This window comes from Schistocerca gregaria, chromosome 11 (assembly GCF_023897955.1).
Source record: "Schistocerca gregaria isolate iqSchGreg1 chromosome 11, iqSchGreg1.2, whole genome shotgun sequence".
Taxonomy (NCBI): Eukaryota; Metazoa; Arthropoda; class Insecta; order Orthoptera; family Acrididae; genus Schistocerca; species Schistocerca gregaria.
The window spans coordinates 4,610,365-4,635,440 of record NC_064930.1 but is presented as its reverse complement, the minus strand read 5'-3'; the positions used below and the strand labels follow the sequence as shown (position 1 = coordinate 4,635,440).

General features: G+C 50.6%; 12 non-coding genes across 12 annotated transcripts; all 12 read left to right on the top strand.

The window, feature by feature from the left end:
- Nucleotides 1-3,719: 3,719 nt before the first annotated feature.
- Nucleotides 3,720-3,793, top strand: Trnaa-agc (transfer RNA alanine (anticodon AGC)). Its single transcript has one exon. It is a non-coding gene; the product is annotated as a tRNA-Ala (tRNA).
- Nucleotides 3,794-6,757: 2,964 nt separating this feature from the next.
- Nucleotides 6,758-6,831, top strand: Trnaa-agc (transfer RNA alanine (anticodon AGC)). The gene has a single exon. It is a non-coding gene; the product is annotated as a tRNA-Ala (tRNA).
- A 4,424-nt stretch (nt 6,832-11,255) lies between these two features.
- On the top strand, nt 11,256-11,329 carry Trnaa-agc (transfer RNA alanine (anticodon AGC)). The gene has a single exon. It is a non-coding gene; the product is annotated as a tRNA-Ala (tRNA).
- Nucleotides 11,330-12,833: 1,504 nt separating this feature from the next.
- Nucleotides 12,834-12,907, top strand: Trnaa-agc (transfer RNA alanine (anticodon AGC)). The gene has a single exon. It is a non-coding gene; the product is annotated as a tRNA-Ala (tRNA).
- Nucleotides 12,908-14,412: 1,505 nt separating this feature from the next.
- Nucleotides 14,413-14,485, top strand: Trnat-agu (transfer RNA threonine (anticodon AGU)). Its single transcript has one exon. It is a non-coding gene; the product is annotated as a tRNA-Thr (tRNA).
- A 1,387-nt stretch (nt 14,486-15,872) lies between these two features.
- Nucleotides 15,873-15,945, top strand: Trnat-agu (transfer RNA threonine (anticodon AGU)). The gene has a single exon. It is a non-coding gene; the product is annotated as a tRNA-Thr (tRNA).
- A 1,385-nt stretch (nt 15,946-17,330) lies between these two features.
- On the top strand, nt 17,331-17,404 carry Trnaa-agc (transfer RNA alanine (anticodon AGC)). The gene has a single exon. It is a non-coding gene; the product is annotated as a tRNA-Ala (tRNA).
- A 1,504-nt stretch (nt 17,405-18,908) lies between these two features.
- On the top strand, nt 18,909-18,981 carry Trnat-agu (transfer RNA threonine (anticodon AGU)). The gene has a single exon. It is a non-coding gene; the product is annotated as a tRNA-Thr (tRNA).
- Nucleotides 18,982-20,367: 1,386 nt separating this feature from the next.
- On the top strand, nt 20,368-20,441 carry Trnaa-agc (transfer RNA alanine (anticodon AGC)). Its single transcript has one exon. It is a non-coding gene; the product is annotated as a tRNA-Ala (tRNA).
- A 1,506-nt stretch (nt 20,442-21,947) lies between these two features.
- Trnat-agu (transfer RNA threonine (anticodon AGU)) lies at nt 21,948-22,020 on the top strand. Its single transcript has one exon. It is a non-coding gene; the product is annotated as a tRNA-Thr (tRNA).
- A 1,387-nt stretch (nt 22,021-23,407) lies between these two features.
- On the top strand, nt 23,408-23,480 carry Trnat-agu (transfer RNA threonine (anticodon AGU)). Its single transcript has one exon. It is a non-coding gene; the product is annotated as a tRNA-Thr (tRNA).
- A 1,385-nt stretch (nt 23,481-24,865) lies between these two features.
- On the top strand, nt 24,866-24,939 carry Trnaa-agc (transfer RNA alanine (anticodon AGC)). Its single transcript has one exon. It is a non-coding gene; the product is annotated as a tRNA-Ala (tRNA).
- Nucleotides 24,940-25,076: the final 137 nt, after the last annotated feature.

Genomic DNA, 25,076 nt, shown 5'->3' with positions numbered 1-25,076 from the left:
TCGAGGACGTCCACCGCTATGCGGCCAAGGAGGTTGGGGGAGGCTAGGACGACATCGGGTGTGGTATTGGATTCAGGGCGGGTGTGTTGGGGAAGAGGAAGGACATCTCCTTGGATGGTGGCGAGGAACCGATGCCACCGCCGTAACTGGGTGGCGGAGCGACTATGGATATTGAGATCGGCGGCAATCACGTAGGAGGAGAAGGTACGGTCGATGTGGGAAAGGAAGTCAAAAGGAATAGGGGCAGAGGGGCGGACATAGATGGTGGCGCAGGTAACGGTGAGGCCGGGGAAGAATAGACTAAGGATCAGGTGTTCCGTGGGGTTGGGAAGGAGGGGTTGGAGCCGAACAGGGATCTGGCGATGGTGGCCAATGGCAACTCCGCCACGCGCTATCGGGAGGGGGTTGTCAGAGCGGTGAAGGAAGTAGGGCGAGGTATGGACAGTATGGTGGGGCTGGAGAAATGTTTCGTTTAGGAGGAAGGCATCCACGCGGTGGGTGGTGAGGGTATGCATAAGGAGATTCTTGTTGACAGGAAGGGAACGGATGTTGTTAAACAGGATATGTTGCTGTCGCGCCATAGTGGGAATTTAGACAAGGGTGTCGAGACGGGAGAAGGTAAAATGGGCCTGGTTATGGGAGTAGGTGGCGTAAGTGTTGAGCTGGAAGACGGAACGGGCGGCAAGGGATATCTGCTGGAGGGTGTGGGGGCGCTGAAAGGGGTGGATGTTCTGAAGGACAACGGTTACAAAGCGGATGATGTCCTCAGCTGTGGGGGGGGGACGGAGGGAATTGCCGGGAGGGGTGGGGGCATCCAAGGGGCGGACAGGGACAGTGAGTTCAGGAGCGGAGGGAGGGGGTCGGGCCTTGCACTTTTGGGAGTAGGTTGGGTGTTGGAGGTTACAGGTGTTACAGGAGGGGGGGACTGAAGGTTGTGGCACTGCCGGAGGAAGTGTGCTTCTTTGCAGTGCGGGCAGACGGGGGCCTCGCGGCACTCAGATGTAGGATGTGCATTATAGCGCAAGCACCTCTGGCAGCGGATGGACTGTGGAGGGGAGCGGGAGGGGTCGACCTTATAACGGCGGTTGAAAAGGAGGGCACCCTCCTTGAGGAGGAGGTCTATGGAGGGAGCATGCTCGGAGAACACCCGCATGAGGCGGGTGGGGCCGGCTGGATTGTGAATCCGGCGGACAGCTCGAACCTCTAGATAGGGATGGGCCTTTAGCTCCGCCAACACCTCCTCCTCCGTGATCATCGGGCTAAGCCGACTGATCACGGCAGTGAGGGTCGGTGGGCGACGGGGCGGCTGGGGTTGTCGGGATGAGGAGGGGGGAGGAGCAGGGGCAAGGGAGGCATGGGGACCAAACCGGGTGAGGGGAATGCGGGAGAGGATGTCGGAGTGGAGGGTGGGGCTGGGGGATGTGATCAGGACGGAGTCCCGACGGGGGGTGAGAAGGGAGATCGGGGCTCCGGGGAAGTGCTGGCGGAGGAGAAGGGTAAGATTGCGGGCCTCCAGGAGAGAGGGATCAGGGTGAGAAAGGAGGTACCTGTAGGAGGGGAGGTAGAGGAGGGAGTAGATAGGGAAGGTGGGGTGGTATCCATGGCATCCTGGGGGGTTGGAGGGGGGAGAGTCTGCGACTTCTTGGGAGCAGAAGAGGCTGGGGTGCCGCTGGGACGTTTCACAGCGGGAGAGGGATGGGAAGAGGTGTGGGGGATGGGGACGACCGGGAGATGGCGGGAGATGGCAGGTCCCACCGGCGGTGCAGGCACTGGTGGTGGTGCTGATGCTGGCGCTGGAGCTGGAGCTGGCGCCACAGAAGATGCAGTGGCAGTGGTTGGCACTGGCGATGGCGAGGGCGATGGTGATGGTGATGGTGATGACGATGATGATGGTGTGGCGTGGGTGGTGGCCCGACGGGCAACAACCATGGCGGGGGTGGCATGAGTTACATGTGGGAGGGGAGGGAATGGGTCACGTGAGGCATGGGGGGTAGGAACAGGGGAGGGAGCAACAAAAGGAGCGGGGGTGGGAAGAGTGAGGAGGGGGTGAATATATGGGGGAGGCGGTGATTGAGCACACCACGTGATGGTGGTGGCAGCAAGTGAGGGGGACGTGTACACGATTGCAGTGGTAGTGGCGGTAGTTGTGGGGGTTGTCATGGTGAGAGGATAAGTGGGAGAGGGGAAAAGAGGAAAAATAACAGGGGACAGACAAAGGACAAGGACAAGAGACTGACGGAGAGGAAGGGTAAGACGTAAGCAGAGACGACAGAACGAAAGACGGGCAGGGAGCGGCGGCGGCGGCGGCGGCGGCGGCGGTGGGAACCGGCGGCAAAGGCTCGGGACGACGGCAGCTGCAGCGATCACTGAAACTCCTAGCACTTCGATATTAACGACAATAATATCGAAGGGCGCAACCCTCACGAGTTACGCCGAAGATGAACCGGCAGAGGCAGAGGTGTGTAGGCAGATACAAGCGAACGATTAGCATCCACAATTGGCGAGCGTGCTTTTATTCGTGCGCAGGAAGCACCCTCCTCCCACACCTACACTTAATTTAGAAACAGTACAAATGTTCCCATAAGATACTCAGGCCTACGTCGGAAAGATCTGCCTTGCGCCAGTTTCACGTAAATCCCACTGCATGTTCCCATTCCTTGCGTGCAGCCGGCTGCTACTGGTGTTGCTGGTTGTGACTGCTGATAACAGATGCCGTAGCAATCAATTCATGGAGTGAGTTGTATGTTTTGCGATAGTCTGTCTCTGACAAGGAAGCACAGGTGATATAGGTGCGAACACAGGACGCTTGCAGCCCCTCGCTGCCTGCAGACACAGAGCAGCCACACTAGAAGCGCGGCCTAAGGCGTAGGCGAAATGTGCTCATTCGCTTTGGCGCGACGTCGAACTATAAATAAGGCTGTCACTAGCGTGAGCGTCGTGTAAAGTCGGAAAAGTCGGTTGCATGGGTGATTGCCAAGTTTGCGGAGCGTTTCGTAGTATGATCAGTGCAATGGAGACGCGGAAACTTGTTGTGTCCCAGTGTTTTGCAGTTAGACGACAAGAGTTGTACACAGTAGCAAAGAGCGAGGCACTGAGTTGGCATGAACAATGGATAACACAATGGGGCTCGAGATGTGCTTCTTACTTCAGGTGCTGTGTGATTGTCGACAAGGAGTGAAATGGACAAATTTGTGACTGCTCTTTCAATTTAAGACGCCGTAGCTCAGTTGGCGGATCGTTCGCTTAGCGTGTGAAAGGTCTTGGGTTCAAGCCCCGGCTCCTCCATGTTTTGTGGTCATTGCTTGGTAAGTGTTGGTCGCGGCGAACATAAAGGCACGCAAGAAGTTGCAAAACCAGCGTCACAGATTGATATGATGTATACTGTCATAAGGAGAGCAAGATGTAAGTGTGGGGACCGGATGTTATCGTGATGTCATCGAGTGCAGATCTGTCTTAGGTATCACGGCTTAACGTCATTGAAGGCTAGAGAGTGGACAGCACGTTCGTCTTACTCAGAGCGGTGTCCGAACTCTATTTCCGAAGTTATGCGGGCCACTTTCCTTGTGGCCAACTACGATTCGATACAGAATGCACGAAACCTGAAAGACCCCCCCCCCCCCCCCTGATACATAGAGAGTAGTGTTTGTCTGCGGAATAATGGGAGTGCAAGGGTCTGTGACGTTGATATGACTGTATGTAGCACAACTAGTTATCGGGGGGGTGGGCGTAGCTCAGATGGTAGAGCGCTCGCTTAGCGTGCGAGAGGTACTGGGATCGATACCCAGCGCCTCCAGAATCTTTAACACACCTACATGCGCACCTTGCCATGCAAGTGGAATAATTCCCAACCGGCAGAGGTGTGTAGGCAGATACAAGCGAACGATTAGCATCCACAATTGGCGAGCGTGCTTTTATTCGTGCGCAGGAAGCACCCTCCTCCCACACCTACACTTAATTTAGAAACAGTACAAATGTTCCCATAAGATTCTCAAGCCTACGTCGGAAAGATCTGCCTTGCGCCGAGTTCACGTAAATCCCACTGCACGTTCCCATTCTTTGCGTGCAGTCGGCTGCTACTGGTGCTGCTGGTTGTGACTGCTGATAACAGATGCCGTAGCAATCAATTCATGGAGTGAGTTGTATGTTTTGCGATAGTCTGTCTCTGACAAGGAAGCACAGGTGATATAGGTGCGAACACAGGACGCTTGCAGCCCCTCGCTGCCTGCAGACACAGAGCAGCCACACTAGAAGCGCGGCCTAAGCCGTAGGCGAAATGTGCTCATTCGCTTTGGCGCGACGTCGAACTATAAATAAGGCTGTCACTAGCGTGAGCGTCGTGTAAAGTCGGAAAAGTCATCTGCATGGGTGATTGCCAAGTTTGGGGAGCGTTTCGTAGTAAGATCAGTGCAATGGAGACGCGGAAACTTGTTGTGTCCCAGTGTTTTGCAGTTGGGCGACAAGAGTTTTACACAGTAGCAAAGAGCGAGGCACTGAGTTGGCATGAACAATGGTGAGCACAATGGGGCTCGAGATGTGCTTGTTACCTCAGGTGCGGTGTGATTGTGGACAAGGAGTGAAATGGACCAATTTGTGACCGCCCTTTCAATTTAAGACGTTCAAAACAGACGGAATTTGCATTCGTAATACCAGAGCATCGAAACAACTTGGAAATCTTGTGTATATGAACGTGTCCGCGCCTTTGTATTCTGGTACCTTCGCCGCTACAAACCAACCAACCATCGTGTCCGTGCACATCAGAGTCGCAAAGAATGGAGAATAGCCAGGTTTGGTCGCGTGTGTAGCTGTAGCTCAGTTGGCAGATCGTTCGCTTAGCGTGTGAACGGTCTCGGGTTCAAGCCCCGGCTCCTCCATGTTTTGTGGTCAGTGCATGGTAAGTGTTGGTCGCGGCGAACATAAACGCACGCAAGCTGTTGCAAAACCAGCGTCACATACTGATATGATGTATACTGTCATAAGGAGAGCAAGATGTAAGTGTGGGGAGCGGCTGTTATCGTGGTGTCATCGAGTGCAGATCTGTCTTAGGTATCACGGCTTAACGTCATTGAAGTCTAGAGGTGGACAACACGTTCGTCTTACTCAGAGCGGTGTCCGAACTCTATTTTCGACGTTATGCGTGCCACTTTCATTGTGGCCAACTACGATTCGATACAGAATGCACGAAACCTGAAAGACACCCTCACTGATACATAGAGAGTAGTGTTTGTCTGCGGAATAATGGGAGTGCAAGGGTCTGTGACGTTGATATGACTGTATGTAGCACTACTATTTATCGGGGGGGTGGGCGTAGCTCAGATGGTAGAGCGCTCGCTTAGTGTGGGAGAGGTACTGGGATCGATACCCAGCGCCTCCAGAATTTTTAACACACCTACATGCGCACTTTGCCATGCAAGTGGAATAATTCCCAACCGGCAGAGGTGTGTAGGCAGATACAAGCGAACGATTAGCATCCACAATTGCGCCGATTTCACGTAAATCCCACTGCACGTTCCCATTCTTTGCGTGCAGTCGGCTGCTACTGGTGTTGCTGGTTGTGACTGCTGATAACAGATGCCGAAGCAATCAATTCATGGAGTGAGTTGTATGTTTTGCGATAGTCTGTCTCTGACAAGGAAGCACAGGTGATATAGGTGCGAACACAGGAAGCTTGCAGCCCCTCGCTGCCTGCAGACACAGAGCAGCCACACTAGAAGAGCGGCCTAAGCCGTAGGCGAAATGTGCTCATTCGCTTTGGCGCGACGTCGAACTATAAATAAGGCTGTCACTAGCGTGAGCGTCGTGTAAAGTCGGAAAAGTCATCTGCATGGGTGATTGCCAAGTTTGGGGAGCGTTTCGTAGTACGATCAGTGCAATGGGGACGCGGAAACTTGTTGTGTCCCAGTGTTTTGCAGTTGGACGACAAGAGTTTTACACAGTAGCAAAGAGCGAGGCACTGAGTTGGCATGAACAATGGAGAGCACAATGGGGCTCGAGATGTGCTTGTTACCTCAGGTGCTGTGTGATTGTCGACATGGAGTGAAATGGACCAATTTGTGACCGCCCTTTCAATTTAAGACGTTCAAAACAGACGGAATTTGCATTCGTAATACCAGAGCATCGAAACAACTTGGAACTCTTGTGTATATGAACGTGTCCGCGCCTTTGTATTCTGGTACCTTCGCCGCTACAAACCAACCAACCATCGTGTCCGTGCACATCAGAGTCGCAAAGAATGGAGAATAGCCAGGCTTGGTCGTGTGTGCAGCTGTAGCTCAGTTGGCAGATCGTTCGCTTAGCGTTTGAACGGTCTCGGGTTCAAGCCCCGGCTCCTCCATGTTTTGTGGTCAGTGCATGGTAAGTGTTGGTCGCGGCGAACATAAACGCACGCAAGAAGTTGCAAAACCAGCGTCACAGACTGATATGATGTATACTGTCATAAGGAGAGAAAGATGTAAGTGTGGGGACCGGCTGTTATCGTGGTGTCATCGAGTGCAGATCTGTCTTAGGTATCACGGCTTAACGTCATTGAAGTCTAGAGGTGGACAACACGTTCGTCTTACTCAGAGCGGTGTCCGAACTCTATTTTCGACGTTATGCGTGCCACTTTCATTGTGGCCAACTACGATTCGATACAGAATGCACGAAACCTGAAAGACACCCTCACTGATACATAGAGAGTAGTGTTTGTCTGCGGAATAATGGGGGTGCAAGGGTCTGTGACGTTGATATGACTGTATGTAGCACAACTAGTTATCGGGGGGGTGGGCGTAGCTCAGATGGTAGAGCGCTCGCTTAGCGTGCGAGAGGTACTGGGATCGATACCCAGCGCCTCCAGAATCTTTAACAGACCTACATGCGCACCTTGCCATGCAAGTGGAATAATTCCCAACCGGCAGAGGTGTGTAGGCAGATACAAGCGAACGATTAGCATCCACAATTGGCGAGCGTGCTTTTATTCGTGCGCAGGAAGCACCCTCCTCCCACACCTACACTTAATTTAGAAACAGTACAAATGTTCCCATAAGATTCTCAAGCCTACGTCGGAAAGATCTGCCTTGCGCCGATTTCACGTAAATCCCACTGCACGTTCCCATTCTTTGCCTGCAGTCGGCTGCTACTGGTGTTGCTGGTTGTGACTGCTGATAACAGATGCCGTAGCAATCAATTCATGGAGTGAGTTGTATGTTTTGCGATAGTCTGTCTCTGACAAGGAAGCACAGGTGATATAGGTGCGAACACAGGAAGCTTGCAGCCCCTCGCTGCCTGCAGACACAGAGCAGCCACACTAGAAGCGCGGCCTAAGCCGTAGGCGATATGTGCTCATTCGCTTTGGCGCGACGTCGAACTATAAATAAGGCTGTCACTAGCGTGAGCGTCTTGTAAAGTCGGAAAAGTCATCTGCATGGGTGATTGCCAAGTTTGGGGAGCGTTTCGTAGTACGATCAGTGCAATGGAGACGCGGAAACTTGTTGTGTCCCAGTGTTTTGCAGTTGGACGACAAGAGTTTTACACAGTAGCAAAGAGCGAGGCACTGTGTTGGCATGAACAATGGAGAGCACAATGGGGCTCGAGATGTGCTTGTTACCTCAGGTGCTGTGTGATTGTCGACATGGAGTGAAATGGACCAATTTGTGACCGCCCTTTCAATTTAAGACGTTCAAAACAGACGGAATTTGCATTCGTAATACCAGAGCATCGAAACAACTTGGAACTCTTGTGTATATGAACGTGTCCGCGCCTTTGTAATCTGGTACCTTCGCCGCTACAAACCAACCAACCATCGTGTCCGTGCACATCAGAGTCCCAAAGAATGGAGAATAGCCAGGCTTGGTCGCGTGTGTAGCTGTAGCTCAGTTGGCAGATCGTTCGCTTAGCGTGTGAAAGGTCTCGGGTTCAAGCCCCGGCTCCTCCATGTTTTGTGGTCAGTGCATGGTAAGTGTTGGTCGCGGCGAACATAAACGCACGCAAGAAGTTGCAAAACCAGCGTCACATACTGATATGATGTATACTGTCATAAGGAGAGCAAGATGTAAGTGTGGGGACCGGCTGTTATCGTGGTGTCATCGAGTGCAGATCTGTCTTAGGTATTACGGCTTAACGTCATTGAAGTCTAGAGGTGGACAACACGTTCGTCTTACTCAGAGCGGTGTCCGAACTCTATTTTCGACGTTATGCGTGCCACTTTCATTGTGGCCAACTACGATTCGATACAGAATGCACGAAACCTGAAAGACACCCTCACTGATACATAGAGAGTAGTGTTTGTCTGCGGAATAATGGGAGTGCAAGGGTCTGTGACGTTGAAATGACTGTATGTAGCACAACTAGTTATCGGGGGGGTGGGCGTACCTCAGATGGTAGAGCGCTCGCTTAGCGTGCGAGAGGTACTGGGATCGATACAAAGCGCCTCCAGAATCTTTAACACACCTACATGCGCACCTTGCCATGCAAGTGGAATAATTCCCAACCGGCAGAGGTGTGTAGGCAGATACAAGCGAACGATTAGCATCCACAATTGCGCCGATTTCACGTAAATCCCACTGCACGTTCCCATTCTTTGCCTGCAGTCGGCTGCTACTGGTGTTGCTGGTTGTGACTGCTGATAACAGATGCCGTAGCAATCAATTCATGGAGTGAGTTGTATGTTTTGCGATAGTCTGTCTCTGACAAGGAAGCACAGGTGATATAGGTGCGAACACAGGAAGCTTGCAGCCCCTCGCTGCCGCAGACACAGAGCAGCCACACTAGAAGAGCGGCCTAAGCCGTAGGCGAAATGTGCTCATTCGCTTTGGCGCGACGTCGAACTATAAATAAGGCTGTCACTAGCGTGAATGTCGTGTAAAGTCGGAAAAGTCATCTGCATGGGTGATTGCCAAGTTTGGGGAGCGTTTCGTAGTACGATCAGTGCAATGGAGACGCGGAAACTTGTTGTGTCCCAGTGTTTTGCAGTTGGACGACAAGAGTTTTACACAGTAGCAAAGAGCGAGGCACTGTATTGGCACGAACAATGGAGAGCACAATAGGGCTCGAGATGTGCTTGTTACCTCAGGTGCTGTGTGATTGTGGACAAGGAGTGAAATGGACCAATTTGTGACCGCCCTTTCAATGTAAGACGTTCAAAACAGACGGAATTTGCATTCGTAATACCAGAGCATCGAAACTACTTGGAACTCTTGTGTATATGAACGTGTCCGCGCCTTTGTATTCTGGTACCTTCGCCGCTACAAACCAACCAACCATCGTGTCCGTGCACATCAGAGTCGCAAAGAATGGAGAATAGCCAGGCTTGGTCGCGTGTGTAGCTGTAGCTCAGTTGGCAGATCGTTCGCTTAGCGTGTGAACGGTCTCGGGTTCAAGCCCCGGCTCCTCCATGTTTTGTGGTCAGTGCATGGTAAGTGTTGGTCGCGGCGAACATAAACGCACGCAAGAAGTTGCAAAACCAGCGTCACATACTGATATGATGTATACTGTCATAAGGAGAGCAAGATGTAAGTGTGGGGAGCGGCTGTTATCGTGGTGTCATCGAGTGCAGATCTGTCTTAGGTGTCACGGCTTAACGTCATTGAAGTCTAGAGGTGGACAACACGTTCGTCTTACTCAGAGCGGTGTCCGAACTCTATTTTCGACGTTATGCGTGCCACTTTCATTGTGGCCAACTACGATTCGATACAGAATGCACGAAACCTGAAAGACACCCTCACTGATACATAGAGAGTAGTGTTTGTCTGCGGAATAATGGGAGTGCAAGGGTCTGTGACGTTGATATGACTGTATGTAGCACTGCTAGTTATCGGGGTGGTGGGCGTAGCTCAGATGGTAGAGCGCTCGCTTAGTGTGTGAGAGGTACTGGGATCGATACCCAGCGCCTCCAGAATTTTTAACACCCCTACATGCGCACCTTGCCATGCAAGTGGAATAATTCCCAACCGGCAGAGATGTGTAGGCAGATACAAGCGAACGATTAGCATCCACAATTGCGCCGATTTCACGTAAATCCCACTGCACGTTCCCATTCTTTGCGTGCAGTCGGCTGCTACTGGTGTTGCTGGTTGTGACTGCTGATAACAGATGCCGTAGCAATCAATTCATGGAGTGAGTTGTATGTTTTGCGATAGTCTGTCTCTGACAAGGAAGCACAGGTGATATAGGTGCGAACACAGGAAACTTGCAGCCCCTCGCTGCCTGCAGACACAGAGCAGCCACACTAGAAGAGCGGCCTAAGCCGTAGGCGAAATGTGCTCATTCGCTTTGGCGCGACGTCGAACTATAAATAAGGCTGTCACTAGCGTGAGCGTCGTGTAAAGTCGGAAAAGTCATCTGCATGGGTGATTGCCAAGTTTGGGGAGCGTTTCGTAGTACGATCAGTGCAATGGAGACGCGGAAACTTGCTGTGTCCCAGTGTTTTGCAGTTGGACGACAAGAGTTTTACACAGTAGCAAAGAGCGAGGCACTGTATTGGCATGAACAATGGAGAGCACAATGGGGCTCGAGATGTGCTTGTTACCTCAGGTGCTGTGTGATTGTGGACAAGGAGTGAAATGGACCAATTTGTGACCGCCCTTTCAATTTAAGACGTTCAAAACAGACGGAATTTGCATTCGTAATACCAGAGCATCGAAACTACTTGGAACTCTTGTGTATATGAACGTGTCCGCGCCTTTGTATTCTGGTACCTTCGCCGCTACAAACCAACCAACCATCGTATCCGTGCACATCAGAGTCGCAAAGAATGGAGAATAGCCAGGCTTGGTCGCGTGTGTAGCTGTAGCTCAGTTGGCAGATCGTTCGCTTAGCGTGTGAACGGTCTCGGGTTCAAGCCCCGGCTCCTCCATGTTTTGTGGTCAGTGCATGGTAAGTGTTGGTCGCGGCGAACATAAACGCACGCAAGAAGTTGCAAAACCAGCGTCACATACTGATATGATGTATACTGTCATAAGGAGAGCAAGATGTAAGTGTGGGGACCGACTGTTATCGTGGTGTCATCGAGTGCAGATCTGTCTTAGGTATCACGGCTTAACGTCATTGAAGTCTAGAGGTGGACAACACGTTCGTCTTACTCAGAGCGGTGTCCGAACTCTATTTTCGACGTTATGCGTGCCACTTTCATTGTGGCCAACTACGATTCGATACAGAATGCACGAAAACCTGAAAGACACCCTCACTGATACATAGAGAGTAGTGTTTGTCTGCGGAATAATGGGAGTGCAAGGGTCTGTGACGTTGATATGACTGTATGTAGCACAACTAGTTATCGGGGGGGTGGGCGTAGCTCAGGTGGTAGAGCGCTCGCTTAGCGTGCGAGAGGTACTGGGATCGATACCCAGCGCCTCCAGAATCTTTAACACACCTACATGCGCACCTTGCCATGCAAGTGGAATAATTCCCAACCGGCAGAGGTGTGTAGGCAGATACAAGCGAACGATTAGCATCCACAATTGGCGAGCGTGCTTTTATTCGTGCGCAGGAAGCACCCTCCTCCCACACCTACACTTAATTTAGAAACAGTACAAATGTTCCCATAAGATTCTCAAGCCTACGTCGGAAAGATCTGCCTTGCGCCGATTTCACGTAAATCCCACTGCACGTTCCCATTCTTTGTCTGCAGTCGGCTGCTACTGGTGTTGCTGGTTGTGACTGCTGATAACAGATGCCGTAGCAATCAATTCATGGAGTGAGTTGTATGTTTTGCGATAGTCTGTCTCTGACAAGGAAGCACAGGTGATATAGGTGCGAACACAGGAAGCTTGCAGCCCCTCGCTGCCTGCAGACACAGAGCAGCCACACTAGAAGCGCGGCCTAAGCCGTAGGCGAAATGTGCTCATTCGCTTTGGCGCGACGTCGAACTATAAATAAGGCTTTCACTAGCGTGAGCGTCGTGTAAAGTCGGAAAAGTCATCTGCATGGGTGATTGCCAAGTTTGGGGAGCGTTTCGTAGTACGATCAGTGCAATGGAGACGCGGAAACTTATTGTGTCCCAGTGTTTTGCAGTTGGACGACAAGAGTTTTACACAGTAGCAAAGAGCGAGGCACTGTATTGGCATGAACAATGGAGAGCACAATGGGGCTCGAGATGTGCTTGTTACCTCAGGTGCTGTGTGATTGTGGACAAGGAGTGAAATGGACCAATTTGTGACCGCCCTTTCAATTTAAGACGTTCAAAACAGACGGAATTTGCATTCGTAATACCAGAGCATCGAAACTACTTGGAACTCTTGTGTATATGAACGTGTCCGCGCCTTTGTATTCTGGTACCTTCGCCGCTACAAACCAACCAACCATCGTGTCCGTGCACATCAGAGTCGCAAAGAATGGAGAATAGCCAGGCTTGGTCGCGTGTGTAGCTGTAGCTCAGTTGGCAGATCGTTCGCTTAGCGTGTGAACGGTCTCGGGTTCAAGCCCCGGCTCCTCCATGTTTTGTGGTCAGTGCATGGTAAGTGTTGGTCGCGGCGAACATAAACGCACGCAAGAAGTTGCAAAACCAGCGTCACATACTGATATGATGTATACTGTCATAAGGAGAGCAAGATGTAAGTGTGGGGAGCGGCTGTTATCGTGGTGTCATCGAGTGCAGATCTGTCTTAGGTATCACGGCTTAACGTCATTGAAGTCTAGAGGTGGACAACACGTTCGTCTTACTCAGAGCGGTGTCCGAACTCTATTTTCGACGTTATGCGTGCCACTTTCATTGTGGCCAACTACGATTCGATACAGAATGCACGAAACCTGAAAGACACCCTCACTGATACATAGAGAGTAGTGTTTGTCTGCGGAATAATGGGAGTGCAAGGGTCTGTGACGTTGATATGACTGTATGTAGCACAACTAGTTATCGGGGGGGTGGGCGTAGCTCAGATGGTAGAGCGCTCGCTTAGCGTGCGAGAGGTACTGGGATCGATACCCAGCGCCTCCAGAATCTTTAACACACCTGCATGCGCACCTTGCCATGCAAGTGGAATAATTCCCAACCGGCAGAGGTGTGTAGGCAGATACAAGCGAACGATTAGCATCCACAATTGGCGAGCGTGCTTTTATTCGTGCGCAGGAAGCACCCTCCTCCCACACCTACACTTAATTTAGAAACAGTACAAATGTTCCCATAAGATTCTCAAGCCTACGTCGGAAAGATCTGCCTTGCGCCGATTTCACGTAAAACCCACTGCACGTTCCCATTCTTTGCCTGCAGTCGGCTGCTACTGGTGTTGCTGGTTGTGACTGCTGATAACAGATGCCGTAGCAATCAATTCATGGAGTGAGTTGTATGTTTTGCGATAGTCTGTCTCTGACAAGGAAGCACAGGTGATATAGGTGCGAACACAGGAAGCTTGCAGCCCCTCGCTGCCTGCAGACACAGAGCAGCCACACTAGAAGCGCGGCCTAAGCCGTAGGCGAAATGTGCTCATTCGCTTTGGCGCGACGTCGAACTATAAATAAGGCTGTCACTAGCGTGAGCGTCGTGTAAAGTCGGAAAAGTCATCTGCATGGGTGATTGCCAAGTTTGGGGAGCGTTTCGTAGTACGATCAGTGCAATGGAGACGCGGAAACTTGCTGTGTCCCAGTGTTTTGCAGTTGGACGACAAGAGTTTTACACAGTAGCAAAGAGCGAGGCACTGTATTGGCATGAACAATGGAGAGCACAATGGGGCTCGAGATGTGCTTGTTACCTCAGGTGCTGTGTGATTGTCGACAAGGAGTGAAATGGACCAATTTGTGACCGCCCTTTCAATGTAAGACGTTCAAAACAGACGGAATTTGCATTCGTAATACCAGAGCATCGAAACAACTTGGAACTCTTGTGTATATGAACGTGTCCGCGCCTTTGTATTCTGGTACCTTCGCCGCTACAAACCAACCAACCATCGTGTCCGTGCACATCAGAGTCGCAAAGAATGGAGAATAACCAGGCTTGGTCGTGTGTGTAGCTGTAGCTCAGTTGGCAGATCGTTCGCTTAGCGTGTGAACGGTCTCGGGTTCAAGCCCCGGCTCCTCCATGTTTTGTGGTCAGTGCATGGTAAGTGTTGGTCGCGGCGAACATAAACGCACGCAAGAAGTTGCAAAACCAGCGTCACATACTGATATGATGTATACTGTCATAAGGAGAGCAAGATGTAAGTGTGGGGAGCGGCTGTTATCGTGGTGTCATCGAGTGCAGATCTGTCTTAGGTGTCACGGCTTAACGTCATTGAAGTCTAGAGGTGGACAACACGTTCGTCTTACTCAGAGCGGTGACCGAACTCTATTTTCGACGTTATGCGTGCCACTTTCATTGTGGCCAACTACGATTCGATACAGAATGCACGAAACCTGAAAGACACCCTCACTGATACATAGAGAGTAGTGTTTGTCTGCGGAATAATGGGAGTGCAAGGGTCTGTGACGTTGATATGACTGTATGTAGCACTACTAGTTATCGGGGGGGTGGGCGTAGCTCAGATGGTAGAGCGCTCGCTTAGTGTGCGAGAGGTACTGGGATCGATACCCAGCGCCTACAGAATTTTTAACACACCTACATGCGCACCTTGCCATGCAAGTGGAATAGTTCCCAACCGGCAGAGGTGTGTAGGCAGATACAAGCGAACGATTAGCATCCACAATTGCGCCGATTTCACGTAAATCCCACTGCACGTTCCCATTCTTTGCGTGCAGTCGGCTGCTACTGGTGTTGCTGGTTGTGACTACTGATAACAGATGCCGTAGCAATCAATTCATGGAGTGAGTTGTATGTTTTGCGATAGTCTGTCTCTGACAAGGAAGCACAGGTGATATAGGTGCGAACACAGGAAGCTTGCAGCCCCTCGCTGCCTGCAGACACAGAGCAGCCACACTAGAAGCGCGGCCTAAGCCGTAGGCGAAATGTGCTCATTCGCTTTGGCGCGACGTCGAACTATAAATAAGGCTGTCACTAGCGTGAGCGTCGTGTAAAGTCGGAAAAGTCATCTGCATGGGTGATTGCCAAGTTTGGGGAGCGTTTCGTAGTACGATCAGTGCAATGGAGACGCGGAAACTTGCTGTGTCCCAGTGTTTTGCAGTTGGACGACAAGAGTTTTACACAGTAGCAAAGAGCGAGGCACTGAGTTGGCATGAACAATGGAGAGCACAATGGGGCTCGAGATGTGCTTGTTACCTCAGGTGCTGTGTGATTGTGGGCAAGGAGTGAAATGGACCAATTTGTGACCGCCCTTTCAATTTAAGACGTTCAAAACAGACGGAATTTGCATTCGTAATACCAGAGCATCGAAACTACTTGGAACTCTTGTGTATATGAACGTGTCCGCGCCTTTGTATTCTGGTACCTTCGCCGCTACAAACCAACCAACCATCGTGTCCGTGCACATCAGAGTCGCAAAGAATGGAGAATAGCCAGGCTTGGTCGTGTGTGTAGCTGTAGCTCAGTTGGCAGATCGTTCGCTTAGCGTGTGAACGGTCTCGGGTTCAAGCCCCGGCTCCTCCATGTTTTGTGGTCAGTGCATGGTAAGTGTTGGTCGCGGCGAACATAAACGCACGCAAGAAGTTGCAAAACCAGCGTCACATACTGATATGATGTATACTGTCATAAGGAGAGCAAGATGTAAGTGTGGGGAGCGGCTGTTATCGTGGTGTCATCGAGTGCAGATCTGTCTTAGGTGTCACGGCTTAACGTCATTGAAGTCTAGAGGTGGACAACACGTTCGTCTTACTCAGAGCGGTGTCCGAACTCTATTTTCGACGTTATGCGTGCCACTTTCATTGTGGCCAACTACGATTCGATACACAATGCACGAAACCTGAAAGACACCCTCACTGATACATAGAGAGTAGTGTTTGTCTGCGGAATAATGGGAGTGCAAGGGTCTGTGAAGTTGATATGACTGTATGTAGCACTACTAGTTATCGGGGGGGTGGGCGTAGCTCAGATGGTAGAGCGCTCGCTTAGTGTGCGAGAGGTACTGGGATCGATACCCAGCGCCTACAGAATTTTTAACACACCTGCATTCGCACCTTGCCATGCAAGTGGAATAATTCCCAACCGGCAGAGGTGTGTAGGCAGATACAAGCGAACGATTAGCATCCACAATTGCGCCGATTTCACGTAAATCCCACTGCACGTTCCCATTCTTTGCGTGCAGTCGGCTGCTGCTGGTGTTGCTGGTGTGACTGCTGATAACAGATGCCGTAGCAATCAATTCATGGAGTGAGTTGTATGTTTTGCGATAGTCTGTCTCTGACAAGGAAGCACTGGTGATATAGGTGCGAACACAGGAAACTTGCAGCCCCTCGCTGCCTGCAGACACAGAGCAGCCACACTAGAAGAGCGGCCTAAGCCGTAGGCGAAATGTGCTCATTCGCTTTGGCGCGACGTCGAACTATAAATAAGGCTGTCACTAGCGTGAGCGTCGTGTAAAGTCGGAAAAGTCATCTGCATGGGTGATTGCCAAGTTTGGGGAGCGTTTCGTAGTACGATCAGTGCAATGGAGACGCGGAAACTTGTTGTGTCCCAGTGTTTTGCAGTTGGACGACAAGAGTTTTACACAGTAGCAAAGAGCGAGGCACTGAGTTGGCATGAACAATGGAGAGCACAATGGGGCTCGAGATGTGCTTGTTTCCTCAGGTGCTGTGTGATTGTCGACATGGAGTGAAATGGACCAATTTGTGACCGCCCTTTCAATGTAAGACGTTCAAAACAGACGGAATTTGCATTCGTAATACCAGAGCATCGAAACAACTTGGAACTCTTGTGTATATGAACGTGTCCGCGCCTTTGTATTCTGGTACCTTCGCCGCTACAAACCAACCAACCATCGTGTCCGTGCACATCAGAGTCGCAAAGAATGGAGAATAGCCAGGCTTGGTCGCGTGTGTAGCTGTAGCTCAGTTGGCAGATCGTTCGCTTAGCGTGTGAACGGTCTCGGGTTCAAGCCCCGGCTCCTCCATGTTTTGTGGTCAGTGCATGGTAAGTGTTGGTCGCGGCGAACATAAACGCACGCAAGAAGTTGCAAAACCAGCGTCACATACTGATATGATGTATACTGTCATAAGGAGAGCAAGATGTAAGTGTGGGGACCGACTGTTATCGTGGTGTCATCGAGTGCAGATCTGTCTTAGGTATCACGGCTTAACGTCATTGAAGTCTAGAGGTGGACAACACGTTCGTCTTACTCAGAGCGGTGTCCGAACTCTATTTTCGACGTTATGCGTGCCACTTTCATTGTGGCCAACTACGATTCGATACAGAATGCACGAAACCTGAAAGACACCCTCACTGATACATAGAGAGTAGTGTTTGTCTGCGGAATAATGGGAGTGCAAGGGTCTGTGACGTTGATATGACTGTATGTAGCACAACTAGTTATCGGGGGGGTGGGCGTAGCTCAGATGGTAGAGCGCTCGCTTAGCGTGCGAGAGGTACTGGGATCGATACCCAGCGCCTCCAGAATCTTTAACACACCTACATGCGCACCTTGCCATGCAAGTGGAATAATTCCCAACCGGCAGAGGTGTGTAGGCAGATACAAGCGAACGATTAGCATCCACAATTGGCGAGCGTGCTTTTATTCGTGCGCAGGAAGCACCCTCCTCCCACACCTACACTTAATTTAGAAACAGTACAAATGTTCCCATAAGATTCTCAAGCCTACGTCGGAAAGATCTGCCTTGCGCCGATTTCACGTAAATCCCACTGCACGTTCCCATTCTTTGCCTGCAGTCGGCTGCTGCTGGTGTTGCTGGTTGTGACTGCTGATAACAGATGCCGTAGCAATCAATTCATGGAGTGAGTTGTATGTTTTGCGATAGTCTGTCTCTGACAAGGAAGCACAGGTGATATAGGTGCGAACACAGGAAGCTTGCAGCCCCTCGCTGCCTGCAGACACAGAGCAGCCACACTAGAAGCGCGGCCTAAGCCGTAGGCGAAATGTGCTCATTCGCTTTGGCGCGACGTCGAACTATAAATAAGGCTTTCACTAGCGTGAGCGTCGTGTAAAGTCGGAAAAGTCATCTGCATGGGTGATTGCCAAGTTTGGGGAGCGTTTCGTAGTACGATCAGTGCAATGGAGACGCGGAAACTTGCTGTGTCCCAGTGTTTTGCAGTTGGACGACAAGAGTTTTACACAGTAGCAAAGAGCGAGGCACTGTATTGGCATGAACAATGGAGAGCACAATGGGGCTCGAGATGTGCTTGTTACCTCAGGTGCTGTGTGATTGTGGACAAGGAGTGAAATGGACCAATTTGTGACCGCCCTTTCAATTTAAGACGTTCAAAACAGACGGAATTTGCATTCGTAATACCAGAGCATCGAAACTACTTGGAACTCTTGTGTATATGAACGTGTCCGCGCCTTTGTATTCTGGTACCTTCGCCGCTACAAACCAACCAACCATCGTGTCCGTGCACATCAGAGTCGCAAAGAATGGAGAATAGCCAGGCTTGGTCGCGTGTGTAGCTGTAGCTCAGTTGGCAGATCGTTCGCTTAGCGTGTGAACGGTCTCGGGTTCAAGCCCCGGCTCCTCCATGTTTTGTGGTCAGTGCATGGTAAGTGTTGGTCGCGGCGAACATAAACGCACGCAAGAAGTTGCAAAACCAGCGTCACATACTGATATGATGTATACTGTCATAAGGAGAGCAAGATGTAAGTGTGGGGAGCGGCTGTTATCGTGGTGTCATCGAGTGCAGATCTGTCTTAGGTGTCACGGCTTAACGTCATTGAAGTCTAGAGGTGGACAACACGTTCGTCTTACTCAGAGCGGTGACCGAACTCTATTTTCGACGTTATGCGTGCCACTTTCATTGTGGCCAACTACGATTCGATACAGAATGCACGAAACCTGAAAGACACCCTCACTGATACATAGAGAGTAGTGTTTGTCTGCGGAATAATGGGAGTGCAAGGGTCTGTGACGTTGATATGACTGTATGTAGCACTACTAGTTATCGGGGGGTGGGCGTAGCTCAGATGGTAGAGCGCTCGCTTAGTGTGCGAGAGGTACTGGGATCGATACCCAGCGCCTACAGAATTTTTAACACACCTACATGCGCACCTTGCCATGCAAGTGGAATAGTTCCCAACCGGCAGAGGTGTGTAGGCAGATACAAGCGAACGATTAGCATCCACAATTGCGCCGATTTCACGTAAATCCCACTGCACGTTCCCATTCTTTGCGTGCAGTCGGCTGCTACTGGTGTTGCTGGTTGTGACTGCTGATAACAGATGCCGTAGCAATCAATTCATGGAGTGAGTTGTATGTTTTGCGATAGTCTGTCTCTGACAAGGAAGCACAGGTGATATAGGTGCGAACACAGGAAGCTTGCAGCCCCTCGCTGCCTGCAGACACAGAGCAGCCACACTAGAAGCGCGGCCTAAGCCGTAGGCGAAATGTGCTCATTCGCTTTGGCGCGACGTCGAACTATAAATAAGGCTTTCACTAGCGTGAGCGTCGTGTAAAGTCGGAAAAGTCATCTGCATGGGTGATTGCCAAGTTTGGGGAGCGTTTCGTAGTACGATCAGTGCAATGGAGACGCGGAAACTTATTGTGTCCCAGTGTTTTGCAGTTGGACGACAAGAGTTTTACACAGTAGCAAAGAGCGAGGCACTGTATTGGCATGAACAATGGAGAGCACAATGGGGCTCGAGATGTGCTTGTTACCTCAGGTGCTGTGTGATTGTGGACAAGGAGTGAAATGGACCAATTTGTGACCGCCCTTTCAATTTAAGACGTTCAAAACAGACGGAATTTGCATTCGTAATACCAGAGCATCGAAACTACTTGGAACTCTTGTGTATATGAACGTGTCCGCGCCTTTGTATTCTGGTACCTTCGCCGCTACAAACCAACCAACCATCGTGTCCGTGCACATCAGAGTCGCAAAGAATGGAGAATAGCCAGGCTTGGTCGCGTGTGTAGCTGTAGCTCAGTTGGCAGATCGTTCGCTTAGCGTGTGAACGGTCTCGGGTTCAAGCCCCGGCTCCTCCATGTTTTGTGGTCAGTGCATGGTAAGTGTTGGTCGCGGCGAACATAAACGCACGCAAGAAGTTGCAAAACCAGCGTCACATACTGATATGATGTATACTGTCATAAGGAGAGCAAGATGTAAGTGTGGGGAGCGGCTGTTATCGTGGTGTCATCGAGTGCAGATCTGTCTTAGGTATCACGGCTTAACGTCATTGAAGTCTAGAGGTGGACAACACGTTCGTCTTACTCAGAGCGGTGTCCGAACTCTATTTTCGACGTTATGCGTGCCACTTTCATTGTGGCCAACTACGATTCGATACAGAATGCACGAAACCTGAAAGACACCCTCACTGATACATAGAGAGTAGTGTTTGTCTGCGGAATAATGGGAGTGCAAGGGTCTGTGACGTTGATATGACTGTATGTAGCACAACTAGTTATCGGGGGGGTGGGCGTAGCTCAGATGGTAGAGCGCTCGCTTAGCGTGCGAGAGGTACTGGGATCGATACCCAGCGCCTCCAGAATCTTTAACACACCTGCATGCGCACCTTGCCATGCAAGTGGAATAATTCCCAACCGGCAGAGGTGTGTAGGCAGATACAAGCGAACGATTAGCATCCACAATTGGCGAGCGTGCTTTTATTCGTGCGCAGGAAAGCACCCTCCTCCCACACCTACACTTAATTTAGAAACAGTACAAATGTTCCCATAAGATTCTCAAGCCTACGTCGGAAAGATCTGCCTTGCGCCGATTTCACGTAAAACCCACTGCACGTTCCCATTCTTTGCCTGCAGTCGGCTGCTACTGGTGTTGCTGGTTGTGACTGCTGATAACAGATGCCGTAGCAATCAATTCATGGAGTGAGTTGTATGTTTTGCGATAGTCTGTCTCTGACAAGGAAGCACAGGTGATATAGGTGCGAACACAGGAAGCTTGCAGCCCCTCGCTGCCTGCAGACACAGAGCAGCCACACTAGAAGCGCGGCCTAAGCCGTAGGCGAAATGTGCTCATTCGCTTTGGCGCGACGTCGAACTATAAATAAGGCTGTCACTAGCGTGAGCGTCGTGTAAAGTCGGAAAAGTCATCTGCATGGGTGATTGCCAAGTTTGGGGAGCGTTTCGTAGTACGATCAGTGCAATGGAGACGCGGAAACTTGCTGTGTCCCAGTGTTTTGCAGTTGGACGACAAGAGTTTTACACAGTAGCAAAGAGCGAGGCACTGTATTGGCATGAACAATGGAGAGCACAATGGGGCTCGAGATGTGCTTGTTACCTCAGGTGCTGTGTGATTGTGGACAAGGAGTGAAATGGACCAATTTGTGACCGCCCTTTCAATGTAAGACGTTCAAAACAGACGGAATTTGCATTCGTAATACCAGAGCATCGAAACAACTTGGAACTCTTGTGTATATGAACGTGTCCGCGCCTTTGTATTCTGGTACCTTCGCCGCTACAAACCAACCAACCATCGTGTCCGTGCACATCAGAGTCGCAAAGAATGGAGAATAACCAGGCTTGGTCGTGTGTGTAGCTGTAGCTCAGTTGGCAGATCGTTCGCTTAGCGTGTGAACGGTCTCGGGTTCAAGCCCCGGCTCCTCCATGTTTTGTGGTCAGTGCATGGTAAGTGTTGGTCGCGGCGAACATAAACGCACGCAAGAAGTTGCAAAACCAGCGTCACATACTGATATGATGTATACTGTCATAAGGAGAGCAAGATGTAAGTGTGGGGAGCGGCTGTTATCGTGGTGTCATCGAGTGCAGATCTGTCTTAGGTGTCACGGCTTAACGTCATTGAAGTCTAGAGGTGGACAACACGTTCGTCTTACTCAGAGCGGTGACCGAACTCTATTTTCGACGTTATGCGTGCCACTTTCATTGTGGCCAACTACGATTCGATACAGAATGCACGAAACCTGAAAGACACCCTCACTGATACATAGAGAGTAGTGTTTGTCTGCGGAATAATGGGAGTGCAAGGGTCTGTGAAGTTGATATGACTGTATGTAGCACTACTAGTTATCGGGGGGGTGGGCGTAGCTCAGATGGTAGAGCGCTCGCTTAGTGTGCGAGAGGTACTGGGATCGATACCCAGCGCCTACAGAATTTTTAACACACCTACATGCGCACCTTGCCATGCAAGTGGAATAGTTCCCAACCGGCAGAGGTGTGTAGGCAGATACAAGCGAACGATTAGCATCCACAATTGCGCCGATTTCACGTAAATCCCACTGCACGTTCCCATTCTTTGCGTGCAGTCGGCTGCTACTGGTGTTGCTGGTTGTGACTACTGATAACAGATGCCGTAGCAATCAATTCATGGAGTGAGTTGTATGTTTTGCGATAGTCTGTCTCTGACAAGGAAGCACAGGTGATATAGGTGCGAACACAGGAAGCTTGCAGCCCCTCGCTGCCTGCAGACACAGAGCAGCCACACTAGAAGCGCGGCCTAAGCCGTAGGCGAAATGTGCTCATTCGCTTTGGCGCGACGTCGAACTATAAATAAGGCTGTCACTAGCGTGAGCGTCGTGTAAAGTCGGAAAAGTCATCTGCATGGGTGATTGCCAAGTTTGGGGAGCGTTTCGTAGTACGATCAGTGCAATGGAGACGCGGAAACTTGCTGTGTCCCAGTGTTTTGCAGTTGGACGACAAGAGTTTTACACAGTAGCAAAGAGCGAGGCACTGAGTTGGCATGAACAATGGAGAGCACAATGGGGCTCGAGATGTGCTTGTTACCTCAGGTGCTGTGTGATTGTGGGCAAGGAGTGAAATGGACCAATTTGTGACCGCCCTTTCAATTTAAGACGTTCAAAACAGACGGAATTTGCATTCGTAATACCAGAGCATCGAAACTACTTGGAACTCTTGTGTATATGAACGTGTCCGCGCCTTTGTATTCTGGTACCTTCGCCGCTACAAACCAACCAACCATCGTGTCCGTGCACATCAGAGTCGCAAAGAATGGAGAATAGCCAGGCTTGGTCGTGTGTGTAGCTGTAGCTCAGTTGGCAGATCGTTCGCTTAGCGTGTGAACGGTCTCGGGTTCAAGCCCCGGCTCCTCCATGTTTTGTGGTCAGTGCATGGTAAGTGTTGGTCGCGGCGAACATAAACGCACGCAAGAAGTTGCAAAACCAGCGTCACATACTGATATGATGTATACTGTCATAAGGAGAGCAAGATGTAAGTGTGGGGAGCGGCTGTTATCGTGGTGTCATCGAGTGCAGATCTGTCTTAGGTGTCACGGCTTAACGTCATTGAAGTCTAGAGGTGGACAACACGTTCGTCTTACTCAGAGCGGTGTCCGAACTCTATTTTCGACGTTATGCGTGCCACTTTCATTGTGGCCAACTACGATTCGATACACAATGCACGAAACCTGAAAGACACCCTCACTGATACATAGAGAGTAGTGTTTGTCTGCGGAATAATGGGAGTGCAAGGGTCTGTGAAGTTGATATGACTGTATGTAGCACTACTAGTTATCGGGGGGGTGGGCGTAGCTCAGATGGTAGAGCGCTCGCTTAGTGTGCGAGAGGTACTGGGATCGATACCCAGCGCCTACAGAATTTTTAACACACCTGCATTCGCACCTTGCCATGCAAGTGGAATAATTCCCAACCGGCAGAGGTGTGTAGGCAGATACAAGCGAACGATTAGCATCCACAATTGCGCCGATTTCACGTAAATCCCACTGCACGTTCCCATTCTTTGCGTGCAGTCGGCTGCTGCTGGTGTTGCTGGTGTGACTGCTGATAACAGATGCCGTAGCAATCAATTCATGGAGTGAGTTGTATGTTTTGCGATAGTCTGTCTCTGACAAGGAAGCACTGGTGATATAGGTGCGAACACAGGAAACTTGCAGCCCCTCGCTGCCTGCAGACACAGAGCAGCCACACTAGAAGAGCGGCCTAAGCCGTAGGCGAAATGTGCTCATTCGCTTTGGCGCGACGTCGAACTATAAATAAGGCTGTCACTAGCGTGAGCGTCGTGTAAAGTCGGAAAAGTCATCTGCATGGGTGATTGCCAAGTTTGGGGAGCGTTTCGTAGTACGATCAGTGCAATGGAGACGCGGAAACTTGTTGTGTCCCAGTGTTTTGCAGTTGGACGACAAGAGTTTTACACAGTAGCAAAGAGCGAGGCACTGAGTTGGCATGAACAATGGAGAGCACAATGGGGCTCGAGATGTGCTTGTTTCCTCAGGTGCTGTGTGATTGTCGACATGGAGTGAAATGGACCAATTTGTGACCGCCCTTTCAATGTAAGACGTTCAAAACAGACGGAATTTGCATTCGTAATACCAGAGCATCGAAACAACTTGGAACTCTTGTGTATATGAACGTGTCCGCGCCTTTGTATTCTGGTACCTTCGCCGCTACAAACCAACCAACCATCGTGTCCGTGCACATCAGAGTCGCAAAGAATGGAGAATAGCCAGGCTTGGTCGCGTGTGTAGCTGTAGCTCAGTTGGCAGATCGTTCGCTTAGCGTGTGAACGGTCTCGGGTTCAAGCCCCGGCTCCTCCATGTTTTGTGGTCAGTGCATGGTAAGTGTTGGTCGCGGCGAACATAAACGCACGCAAGAAGTTGCAAAACCAGCGTCACATACTGATATGATGTATACTGTCATAAGGAGAGCAAGATGTAAGTGTGGGGACCGACTGTTATCGTGGTGTCATCGAGTGCAGATCTGTCTTAGGTATCACGGCTTAACGTCATTGAAGTCTAGAGGTGGACAACACGTTCGTCTTACTCAGAGCGGTGTCCGAACTCTATTTTCGACGTTATGCGTGCCACTTTCATTGTGGCCAACTACGATTCGATACAGAATGCACGAAACCTGAAAGACACCCTCACTGATACATAGAGAGTAGTGTTTGTCTGCGGAATAATGGGAGTGCAAGGGTCTGTGACGTTGATATGACTGTATGTAGCACAACTAGTTATCGGGGGGGTGGGCGTAGCTCAGATGGTAGAGCGCTCGCTTAGCGTGCGAGAGGTACTGGGATCGATACCCAGCGCCTCCAGAATCTTTAACACACCTACATGCGCACCTTGCCATGCAAGTGGAATAATTCCCAACCGGCAGAGGTGTGTAGGCAGATACAAGCGAACGATTAGCATCCACAATTGGCGAGCGTGCTTTTATTCGTGCGCAGGAAGC